The sequence below is a fragment of the Macaca thibetana genome, chromosome 13, assembly GCF_024542745.1.
Source record: "Macaca thibetana thibetana isolate TM-01 chromosome 13, ASM2454274v1, whole genome shotgun sequence".
In the NCBI taxonomy this organism is placed as follows: domain Eukaryota; kingdom Metazoa; phylum Chordata; class Mammalia; order Primates; family Cercopithecidae; genus Macaca; species Macaca thibetana.
Genome location: NC_065590.1, coordinates 37,362,456 through 37,374,549, shown reverse-complemented (window position 1 = coordinate 37,374,549; position 12,094 = coordinate 37,362,456). Strand labels below are relative to the sequence as shown.

The following is a 12,094-nucleotide window of genomic DNA, read 5'->3' as shown; positions in this document are numbered from 1 at the left end:
TTGTCATAAATAGCTCTTATTATTTTGAGATACGTTCCATCAATACCTAGTTTATTGAGAGTTTTTAGCATGAAGGGGTGTTGAATTTTATCGAAGGCCCTTTCTGAATGTATTGAGATAATCATGTGGTTTTTGTCATTGGTTCTGTTTATGTGATGGATTATGTTTATTGATTTGCATATGTTGAACCAGCCTTGCATCCCAGGGATGAAGCTGACTTGATTGTGGCAGATAAGTTTTTTGATGTGCTGCTGGATTCGGTTTGCCAGTATTTTACTGAGGATTTTTGGATAGCCAAGACAATCCTAAGCAAAAAGAACAAAGCTGGAGGTATCACACTACCTGACTTCAAACTATGCTACAAGGCTACAGTAACCAAAACAGCATAGTACTGGTACCAAAACAGATATATAGACCAATGGAACAGAACAGAGGCCTCAGAAATAATACCACACATCTACAACCATCTGATCTTTGACAAACCTGACAAAAACAAGCAATGGGGAAAGGATTCCCTATTTAATAAATGGTGATGGGAAAACTGGCTAGCCATATGCAGAAAACGGAAACTGGGCCCCTTCCTTACACCTTGTATTATACAAAGATTAACTCAAGATGGATTAAAGACTTAAATGTAAGACCTAAAACCATAAAAACCCTAGAAGAAAACCTAGGCAATATCATTCAGGACAGAGGCCTGGGCAAAGACTTCATGACAATAACACCAAAAGCAATGGCAACAAAAGCCAAAATTGACAAATGGAATTTAATTAAACTAAAGAGCTTCTGCACAGCAAAAGAAACTATCATCAGAGTGAACAGGCAACCTACAGAATGGGAGAAAATTTTTGCAATCTATCCATCTGAAAAAGGGCTAATATCCAGAATCTATAAGGAACTTAAACGAATTTACAAGGAAACAACAGACAACTCCATCAAAAAGTGAGCAAAGGATATGAACAGACACTTCTCAAAAGAAGACATTTATGCAGCCAACAAACATACAAAAAAAAGCTCATCATCACTGGTCATTAGAGAAATGCAAATCAAAACCACAATGAGATATCATCTCATGCCAGTTAGAATGGCGGTCATTAAAAAGTCAGGAAACGGCCGGGCTTGGTGGCTCAAGCCTGTAATCCCAGCACTTTGGGAGGCTGAGATGGGAGGATCACGAGGTCAGGAGATCAAGACCATCCTGGCTAACATGGTGAAACCCCGTCTCTACTAAAAAATACACACACAAAAAAACTAGCCGGGCGAGGTGGCGGGCGCCTGTAGTCCCAGCTACTCGGGAGGCTGAGGCGGGAGAATGGCGTAAACCCGGGAGGAGGAGCTTGCAGTGAGCTGAGATCGTGCTACTGCACTCCAGCCTGGGCGACCAAGCGAGACTCCGTCTCAAAAAAAAAAAAAAAAAAAAAAAAAAGTCAGGAAACAACAGATGCAGGAGAGGATGTGGAGAAAGAGCAATGGTTTTACGCTGTTGGTGGGAGTATAAATTAGTTCTACCATTGTGGAAGACAGTGTGGTGATTCCTCAAGGATCTAGAAACAGAAATACCATTTGACCCAGCAATCCCATTACTGGGCATATACCCAAAGGATTATAAATCATTCCACTATAAAGACACATGCACACATATGTTTATTGTAGCACTGTCCACAATAGCAAAGACTTGGAACCAACCCAAATGCCCATCAATGATAGAATGGATAAAGAAAATGTGGCACATTTACACCATGGAATACTATGCAGTCATAAAAAAAGATAAGTTCATGTCATTTGCAGGAACATGGATGAAGCTGGAAACCATCATTCTCAGCAAACTAACACAGGAACAGAAAACCAAACACCACATGTTGTCACTCGTAAGTGGGAGTTGAACAATGAGAACACATGGACACAGGGAGGGGAACATCACACACAGGGGCCTGTCGGGGGGTAGGGAGCTAGGGGAGGGATAGCATTAGGAGAAATACCTAATGTAGATGATGGGTTGATGGGTGCAGCAAACCACCATGGCACGTGTATACCTGTGTAACAAACCTGCACGTTCTGCACGTGTATCCCAGAACTTAAAGTGTAATTTAAAAAAATATACATGATGCTTGGTCATAACTACTGAACTACTGAATACAGTATTGACCCCAGTTCATTAGAAACTTCAGAGTTTAGTGCTTCTCTGCACATATTTTCCAAATACAACATACAGCAGTTTTGGGGTTTTTTTTTGATGGACTCTCGTTTTGTCCCCCAGGATAGAGTTTAGTGGCCTGATTTCCTCTTACTGCAACCTCCGCCTCCTGGGTTCAAGCTATTCTCCTCCCTAAGCCTCCTGAGTAGCTGGGACTACAAGCATGCGCCACCACGCCCAGCTAATTTTTGTAGTTTTAGTAGAGATGGGGTTGCACCATGTTGGCCAGCCTGGTCTTGTACTCCTGACCTCAGGTGATCTGCCTGCCTCAGTCTCCCAGAGTGCTGAGATTACAGGTGTGAGCCACTGCACCTGGTCATTAGTTCTTGCTGGTGTAACAGGAGGGCAGAGATTAGGCCACAGTAGAAATATACAGCCTTTCTGCTGGAAACAACTGTGAAATATCATACACTGTGAACTATTACAGTGGCTTTCCAATGTTTTTGCTGATACAATCACTACATTAATTTTTTTTTTTTTTTTTTTTTTGAGATGGAGTCTCTCTGCTGTCCAGGCTGGAGTGCAGTGGCACAATCTCGGCACACTGCAACCTCTGCCTCCTGGGTTCAAGCGATTCTCCTGCCTCAGCCTCCCAAGTAGCTGGCATTACAGGTGCCCGCCACCACACCCAGCTAATTTTTGTATTTTTAGTAGAAACGGGGTTTCACTGTTTTGGTCAGGCTGGTGTTGAACTCCTGACCTTGTGATCCACCCACCTCGACCTCCCAAAGTGCTGGGATTACAAGCGTGAGCCACCGTGCCTGGCACACTACATTAATTTTTAACACCTTGTACTCTCTCATATATTTTAAAGTTGACATATAGAAATTTCATCACAACTCTAAATGATTACAAAGGATATAATTTTTGGCATCTTATAAATAAAAGAAAACTTATATTACTATTTTTATGTATGCAATGGAGACTAAATATCACATATTCGATGGACTATATTCACCATCATCATACTTATTCTCCAACAGTTAGAAATTTCACGTTATTGCTTTTTCTACTAGAACATATATTTTTGCTTCCCCAAATATTTTATTCTAAAGTAATAATTTTATGCTGGGAATTCTTTTATTGGTTTTATATTATAATTCTCTATGATCAAATATGGATATACTTTTAAATTTAAGCTTTTAACTTCCTGTGAGTATAAGTCTCTAAGTGTTAAAATTTTTCTTCTGGATTGATTTATGCTACTTATTAACTTTATACAATTGATTAGAACAATATATGTATAATACAAATTTTGATAATCACAAAAAATAAAAACATACTGGAAATGCATTTATTCACAAGGTGAATGGGGATTTAAAATTTTTTGTTCACTAATTCTATCAATTCTATGCCTATTTAAAAATTTTTATAGATATAAGCATTGGGGTAACTTGTTCAATGTATAAGTGGATGAGGCTTGAAGAAGTTCCCTTTAATACTATTACTTATTTCTTTGCACCCTGAGATATAAGCAAAAATATTCAAAGGTTTTATTTTCAAAAATTATTCTTAAAAATGTATCAACTTTAACTTCAACAATCCTCTTTAAATTCTATCAAAAACAAAAAAAAAATAAGCAGGGCACAGTGGCACACACCTGTAATCCCAACACTTTGAAAGGCCGAGGCAGGAGGATCACTTGAGCCCGGGAGTTGGAGACCAGCCTCGCCAACATGGCAAAAACTCGTCTCTACTAAAACTACAAAAAATTAGCTTGCTGTGGTGGCACACTCCTGTAATCCCAGCTACTTGGGAGACTGAGGCAGGAGAATTGCTTGAGCCTGGGAGGCAGAGGCTGCAGTGAGCTGAGATTTGCACCACTGCACTCCGTCTCAAAAAATAAATAAATAAATAAATATAAAAATAAAAAGCAAACAATAGAAACCTCTCCTTGCACAAATTTATTCCCCAGCTGTTGAGGCTGTTCATACCCTCACTTTCTAGGAAAGATATCAAAACAGTTTCACCAAGATTTAACAAATGACTGCTATTATTTCTCTTAGCGGTACTTTGTTTAACCCAGTATTCTCAGAGAGAGTTCAGAAAATAGAAATAATATTCACTTCAAAGCACCTTTTCAATACAATTATTTCTTGGTAAAATGCTGTTCTTATAATGTGATTTAAATTTATTATTTTTTTTTATTTATTTACTTTTTTTTGAGACGGAGTCTTGCTCTGTCGCCCAGGCTGGAGTACAGTGGTGCCATCTCGGCTCACTGCAACCTCCGCCTCCCTGATTCAAGCGATTCTCCTGCTTCAGCCTCCAGAGTAGCTGGGATTACAGGTGTGCGTCACCTTGCCCGGCTAATTTTTTTTGCATTTTTAGTAGAGACGGGGTTTCACCATGTTGGTCAGGCTGGTCTCGAACTCCTGACCTCGTGATTCACCTGCCTTGGACTCCCAAAGTGCTGGGATTACAGGCGTGAGTCACCGTGCCTGGCCAATCTAAATTTATTTTTGTCAAACCTGAGGAGATGCAGATTTTGCTCATTTAGTTTATGAAAACAGATCTAGTTAGTAAAGTCAGTCCTATTTGTGAAACAAACCAGGTAAATCAGGGTTACTTTGTGAAAAAAAGTCTAACTTCTTTTTTGTCTAAGTTGATTTGCAATACAAATATGTGTTCATATATGTTTCAAGAAAGATTATAAACCATTGGAAAATAAATTAGAGATAGCATCTAGAAACATTAGTAACGACAAGATGAAAGTTAGACTGCTCTAATGTAATTGGCTTCTCCACTTTATGTTATAAACCAAGATGAAAAGAATATGCTCTTTATTACTTATTTTGAAACAATGCACTAAAATGTGTCACTAAAGTTACAAGTAAGTCATTAAGTGAGGAGTGTGATAAAAGGCATTGTATGCTTTTCTTATTTATTTATTTACTTTTTTATTATCTCTTCTTTTAGAGACAAGGTCTTGTTCTGTCACCTAGGCTGGAGTGCAGTGGTGTGATCAATAGCTCACTGCAGCCTTGAACTCCTGGGCTCAAGTGATGCTTTTGTTACTATGTATGGCATGTGTCAAATACAAGTATTTGGTTTTCAGAATAGTTAAGTAAGAATCATGTATAAAAATCAGCAATAGAGCAGGGCATGGTGGCTCACACCTGTAATCCTAGCTCTTTGGGAGGCTGTGGCAGGAGGATTGCTTGAGGCCAGGAGTTCGAGACCAGTCTGGGCAACAAGGTGAGATTTTAAACGTATAGCTTTCGTGCTTGCAAGAAAGAAATGTAAGTTGGCAGGTGACAGAAAGGAAGCAGGTCTTGAAATCAGAGGGAAAAGATTCCAGCTATCATTGCAATTGCTGGGGGTAATGGGGGCTCGGGAGAAGATGCCGTAAGTCAAGAAATTGGATTTTAAGGCATACCTAGGAATAAAGCACCTAGTCCTGGGCCTGCTACAGACAGATAATCCTGTGTGAAGCTGGAACTCTCAAAGAGTGGCACCCTCAGTGAAAGGAAACATAGAAAAAAATCTACTCACCAGCCCAGAGAGGTGACAAGAAAATAGATATTTTCTTGTCTATCTGTATGTATGCATGTATGTATGTATGTATGTATTTCTTGTCTGTCTTTATATATGCAGAAGAAAGAGTAAGAAAAAAGAATTTCTGTGGAGTCATTAAGAACCCAGACCTGCTTTTCACATTGCTTTTGACTTTGCTTTATACTCTCCTTGTGGTCAAGAAACCCTTAAATTAAGAAGTTAACATAAAAATTGATTCTGGGCCAATGGTAAACCCTAGAGGCACTTACAGGAGCAAACGTAACATCACTGTGGATACTCCTTCAACCAAGGTCACGTGAAGGTCTCATGGACTAAAACAAATCAGTGTAAAAAAGAGTTCATAGAAAAACAGCATAAAACACAAGAAAAAAAAAAAAACCCATGAGCTCAGTTAAGAGAACAAAACAAGAGCATTGGAGCCTTAAAATCCTGAAATATTAGACTAACATTCTAAAAGGCGATGTAAAATAAATATTGTTTAAAATAATTACAAATGAAATCAGAAATCAAAACCCTATGATTAGGAAAAAGAGTGTAGGCCGGGCGCGGTGGCTCACGCCTGTAATCCCAGCACTTTGGAAGGCCGAGGCGGGCGGATCACAAGTTCAGGAGATCGAGACCATGGTGAAACCCCGTCTCTACTAAAAATAGAAAAAATTAGCCGGGCGCAGTGGCGGGCTCCTGTAGTCCCAGCTACTCGGGAGGCTGAGGCAGGAGAATGGCGTGAACACGGGAGGCGGAGCTTGCAGTGAGCCGAGATTGCGCCACTGCACTCCAGCTTGGGCGACAGAGCAAGACTCCGTCTCAAAAAAAAAAAAAAAAAAAAAGAAAAAAGAGTGTATGAAGAAACAACAGGTAAATCTAGAGAACTACCAAAGGGAAATTTTAGAAATGAAAGACATAATCACCGAAATTTAAAGCAAATGGTTAAATAGCAGATAAGACACAATGAAAGAGAAAGAACCAATTAACTAGAAGATAAATCTGAGGCTATTTGCCAGAAGGGGGAGAGAGAGAGAGAGAGAGAGAGAGAGAGAATGAGTGAAAAGTTGAGATATGGAAGATAGGAACATACTTAAAATAGAAGGGAGACATAAGACAGATAATAGAAGGGAGGGGGCAAATGACAATGACTGAGAATGTCCAGGACCAAAAAAAGATGTAACTCTTCAAATTCCAGAAGTATAAGTCCTAAAAGCATAAAGAAAAGCAAATCCACATATAGCTACATTTACTGACAAAGACATGCAGACGGACTTAAGAACTCAAAGAGAGGAAATATAGATTACTCACAAGGAAATAGCAATTAGACAGACAGAAGACTTCTCATGACAACAATATAGGCCAGAAACAAAGGATTAATGTCTTCAAAGTGGGTAGGAAAATATAAAAATAAAACTAGAATTCTGTACCCAGCTAAGCATACTTGAAGCATAAGATGAAATAAAGGAAGCTTCAGACAAAAAAAAAAAAAAATGCTGAGAAAATTTAAACTCATAGACCTTTCCTAAAGGAGCTACTAAAATTTGTATTTCAGAATGAAGAAAATCAAACTAAGGAAGAAATGCAATGCAAGAAACTATTATTAAATGAAAAAGAGTAACAAGGCACAGTAGCTCATTCCTATAATCCCAGCACTTTGGGAGGCTGAGGCAGGAGGATTGCTTGAGCCCAGGAGTTTAAGACCACCCTGTGCAAGATGATGAGACCCCAGCTCTAGAAAAAACAATGCAGTGAGCTATGATTACAGTGAGTTATGATCTTGCCACTGCACTCCAGCCTGGGTGACAGAGTAAGGTAGATCTCAAAAATTTTTTAAATCTCACAAGGACAAGGGAAGAAGAGAGAAAAAATAATAAGAGTTTGGAACCTGGAAAGCAAACAGGTGATAACTGACTTAGCAGATCTGAGAAAGCCGACTTTCAAACCAGAAGTAGGGAAAACCAAGAAGCAACATGACAGTAGAATTTCTTGGGATAAGAGAGTTTTTTGCACTAGATGCGTCTGAAAGTGGGTGTGTAGGTGAGACTAAACCCAGGACGATTTCTTGTAAGTCTGTACAAGAAGCAGTGAGTCTCCCCAACACTGCACAGTGGCCACGGCTCCTCTTCCGCCAGGGCGGATGATTGGAAGCATGTTGTTTGAAGAATCATGCAGGGCTCTCTGGAATGGGGACACCAGATGTAGTCGAGGTGTTCTGGTTGTCTAAGGTTGCCTAAAAACCACCCCAACACTTGAAGATGACTTAAAACAATAACCATTATATCTCATGATTTTCTGGTTCTGAATTTGAACCGAGCAATTCTTCTGTTCCACTTGGCATCAAGAAAGATCACTTGGTGTTATCCAGCTGGCAGATGGGCCAGTCTGGAGAACTCACATATTGGGTACCATGATAAGAAGAGCTGGAAGGTTGGTCTCGATTGGCACTGTCAACTAGAGCGTCTACACATGCCCTCTTCACATGGCAGACTCAGGATCAGATTTCCTTCATGAAGGCTCAGGGTTTCCAGAAAGGATACTCCAAGACATCCAGGCAGAAGTTACAAGACTTCTTATTATGCAAGCTTGGAAGCTGATGAACGTTATTTCTGTTGCGTTCAATAAGTCATGCCTGTCACTAGGGCCAGCCTAGATTCGAGGGAAGGGGATTAGGCTCCATCCCTGAGTGGGGAGGGGTGGGAGGGTGCAAAGAACTTGCAGCCATCTTTCATCAAGGCCAAGAGATGAACACAAGACTAGGGCTACTGTACTGAAATTGAAGAGCCACATGAAACTTAAGATGATATCTACTGAGCTGCTTGGTATTCTTCCCACTTGGCTCCTAGAACTCTGGCAGCCAGGACCAAACTCACTAAGATGGAGAGTTTGGAATACTCTTCTCTGGGGAATCTAAGAGGAAAGATCTGAAGAGATGTAATCATTTATGCAATGAAACTGGAGGAACCTGTTGGTCAACTCACCCTTGTCAAGCCCCACCCACTTACACACGCACTCAGGGCTTCCAGGCAGCTTTGCAGATCTCACTCTTAGGTTTGCGAGATAAAATACAGGACACTTAGTTAAATTTGATTTTCAGTGAAACACCAAGTAATGTTTTACTAAAATATAAAATACTCATGTACTATAAGTATGTCCTAAATACTGAATGAGACACACCTATACTAAAAATTGTTTGTTGTTTTATCTAAAATTCAAATTTAACCAGATGTCCTGGTTTCTTTTTCTTTTCTTTCATTCCTTTTTTTTTTTTTTTTTGCTAAATATGGCACACTTAAATAAGAGCAGAGAGCCAAAGGTCATCACAATATAAGGGAAGGATCTGACAATAAAGATAGAATCCAAAACACACTAACAAGGAAAACAAAATGAGGAAGAAAAAGACTATGAGGAGAAGAAAACTTTGAGAAATCTACTATTGAGCTTCTCTGAGAAAGATCAGATAAAACAGAAATGCTGGGCATGGTGACATAAGACTGTAGTCCCTGTATTCTCCACAGGCTGAGGTGGGAGAATTGCTTGAGCCCAGGTTGAGGTTGTAGTGTGCTATTATCATGCCTGTGAACAGCCACTGCACTCTAGCCTGGGTGACATAGAAAGACCCTGTGTCAATAAAAAAAGAATAAGTACTCTAAAAAATGAACACTCAGAGAACCAAATGGAGTTCTTTTAAATTAAAAATCCGACAGCAAAAACGAAAAACTCAGCAGAATGTTAACAAGATAAAATTAGAAAATATCCTAGAATGCATAGGCAAAAGGCAAAGAGAAGGGAAAGAAATAAGAAAGGGTAAGATCAGAAAGCCAGCCCTGGACATCTGGGAAACAGGGGAAGAAATGAATTAGATAATTTAATTATATATTTTGAGAACTAAAGAGCATGAATTTCCACATTGAAAGTGCTCACTGAGTACAGTGCAATGGACAAAACCAGAACCACAGCAAGGCACATTGTGATAAAACTTCAGAAGACTGTGGACATAGAGAAGATCTTACAAGTACCCAGGAGGAAATGAAGTTTCACATAAAGGATCCAGAATCAGAATGGCATCTGATTTCTCAGTAGCAACGCATGAAACTGAAAGATAATGGAATAATGTATTTAGAATCTGAGGGAAAATAACTTCCAACATAGATTCTCATACCCATCAAAATGTAAAGCGTGGGGGTAAATGGATTTCAGACACGTACAATTTCAAAATATTTATCTCCCATGTACCTTTTCTCAAGAAGCTTTCAGATGGTGAAAGCTTTTCCACCAAAATAAGGACATAAACCAAGAAAGCTTGTGTGTGTGTGTGTGTGTGTGTGTGTGTGTGTGTGTTTTAAAGAATAGCAGAATGAACAACTGAAAATTGAATGGTGGGAAGGGTAATAAGCTAACACTATAGTTACAGCTTTCTAATTTGTCTTAACTGTAGAGTACACCTAACATTTACTTACTATGTGCACTTACTATGTGCCAGTCACTGTTCTAGGTGCTTCACATCAATGGTATCAATCAGTTAATCTTCACAACAGCACTATCAGTTAGATTCTTGCATAGAGTAGGTGTCAATAAGTATTACTATTGATGGTATACAATTGTCATTAATTCAACAAGTCACATTAAACTTCCTGCGGCAGACTGTATTTTTCAAAATTGGTTGCAATAATATGTTCAATCCTATGTGCTCTTCCAAAAACCCTACCCCCCACCTCAATCAAGAGATGGCATCTATGTCCTTTCCCCTTGAACCCAGGTAGGCTTCTTGGATGGTTTTCTGTGACTGCACCTCTAAAGTAATGCTATGTTGGCCAGGTGAAATGGCTCATGCCTGTAATCCTAGCACTTTGGGAGGCTGAGGCAGACAGATCACTTGAGTTCAGGAGTTCAAGACCAGCCTGGCCAACATGGCAAAACCCCATGTCTACTAAAAATACAAAAATCAGCTGAGTGTTGTGGTATGCACCTGTAATCCCAGCTACTCAGAAGGATGAGACAGGAGAATTGCTTGACCCTGGGAGGCAGAGGTTGCAGTGAGCCAAAATTACACCACTGCACTCCAGCACGGACTGAATAGGTATTTCTGCAAAGAAGGTACATACATGGCCAACAAACACATGAAAAGATGCTAAACATCATTGATTATTAGGGAAATGCATACCAAAGCCACACTGAGATACTACTTTACAGCCATTAGGGTAGTTGTAATTGAAAAAAACAGACAATAACAAGTGTTGACAAAGATGTGGAGAAACTGGAACTCTCATACAATGCTGGTAGAAATGTAAAATGTGCAACTGGTGGAAAACAGTTTGCCAGTTTCTCAAAAGGTTAAACAGTATCACCAAATGACACAGGAATTCCAGTCATAGTGATATACGCAAGAGGAATAAAAGCATATGTCTGCAAAGAAAACATATACACAAATGTTCATAGCAGCATTATTCACAGTAGCTGAAAAGTGGAAACAACCAAAATGTACAGTAACTGATGAATGGATAAACAAAATATAGATTATTCATACAATGCAATATTATTCCACAATAAAAAAGAATTAAGTACTGATACATGCTACAACATGGATGAATCTTTAAAGCATTATGCTAAGTAAAAGACGCCAGTAACAAAGAACCACATAAAATATAAAACATCAGGCTGGGTGTGGTGGCTCATGCCTATAATCCCAGCACTTTGGGAGGCCGAGGTGGGAGGATCACCTGAGGCCAGGAGTTCGAGACCAACTTGGCCAACATGACGAGATCCTGTCTCTACTAAAAATACAAAAATTAGCTAAGTGTGGTGGTGAACACCTGTAGTTCCAGCTGCTCAGGAGGCTGAGGTGTGAGAATCACTTGAACCTGGGAGGTGGAGGTTGAAGTGAGCTGAGATCACACCACTGTACTTCAGCCTGGGCAATAGAGTGAGACTCCATCTCAAAATAAAATAAAATAAAATAAGCAAGTCTATAGAGATAGAAAGTAGGTTAGTGGTTGCCTAGAGCTGTGGAGGCAGATAGGGTGGGAGGGAAATGAGAGAGACTGCTAATGGGTACAGGATTTTCTTTTGAGGTGATACAAGCATTCCAAAATTGATTGCGGTGATGGTTGCACAACTCTGTGAATATACAACAAACTATTGAATTGTACACTTCACACAGGTAAACCGGTATGTGAATATCTCGACAAAGCTATTGAAAAAAAGAAAGAGATCCTTTTGTAGTTCATGGGCATAATGATTGGGTATTCACACACATGTGTGAGATGTGCCACACTCAAATCTTGTTATGACCTCAGCACATTACCCATCTGACCTGAAAAAAAAAGAAAAAAAGAGAAGTCCCATAAAGATGTTATAGATTGATTTAGTCTAATGTACAAAATACTCTGGCCTATCCGT

The 12,094-nt window shown here is 39.5% G+C and overlaps 4 protein-coding genes and 1 non-coding gene across 5 annotated transcripts in view; 3 read left to right on the top strand and 2 right to left on the bottom strand.

The window, feature by feature from the left end:
* NFU1 (NFU1 iron-sulfur cluster scaffold) overlaps positions 1-12,094 on the bottom strand; it is a 532,135-nt gene that overhangs the window by 264,824 nt on the left and 255,217 nt on the right. The window lies entirely within an intron of this gene.
* Positions 1-12,094, top strand: part of SNRNP27 (small nuclear ribonucleoprotein U4/U6.U5 subunit 27) — a 716,203-nt gene that overhangs the window by 462,652 nt on the left and 241,457 nt on the right. The window lies entirely within an intron of this gene.
* The window catches only part of ANXA4 (annexin A4), a 192,089-nt gene that overhangs the window by 19,195 nt on the left and 160,800 nt on the right, over positions 1-12,094 (top strand). The gene's annotated exons all lie outside the window — the stretch shown is intronic.
* AAK1 (AP2 associated kinase 1) overlaps positions 1-12,094 on the bottom strand; it is a 224,816-nt gene that overhangs the window by 205,451 nt on the left and 7,271 nt on the right. The gene's annotated exons all lie outside the window — the stretch shown is intronic.
* On the top strand, positions 11,906-12,009 carry LOC126934561 (small nucleolar RNA U13). The gene has a single exon (XR_007719024.1). It is a non-coding gene; the product is annotated as a small nucleolar RNA U13 (small nucleolar RNA).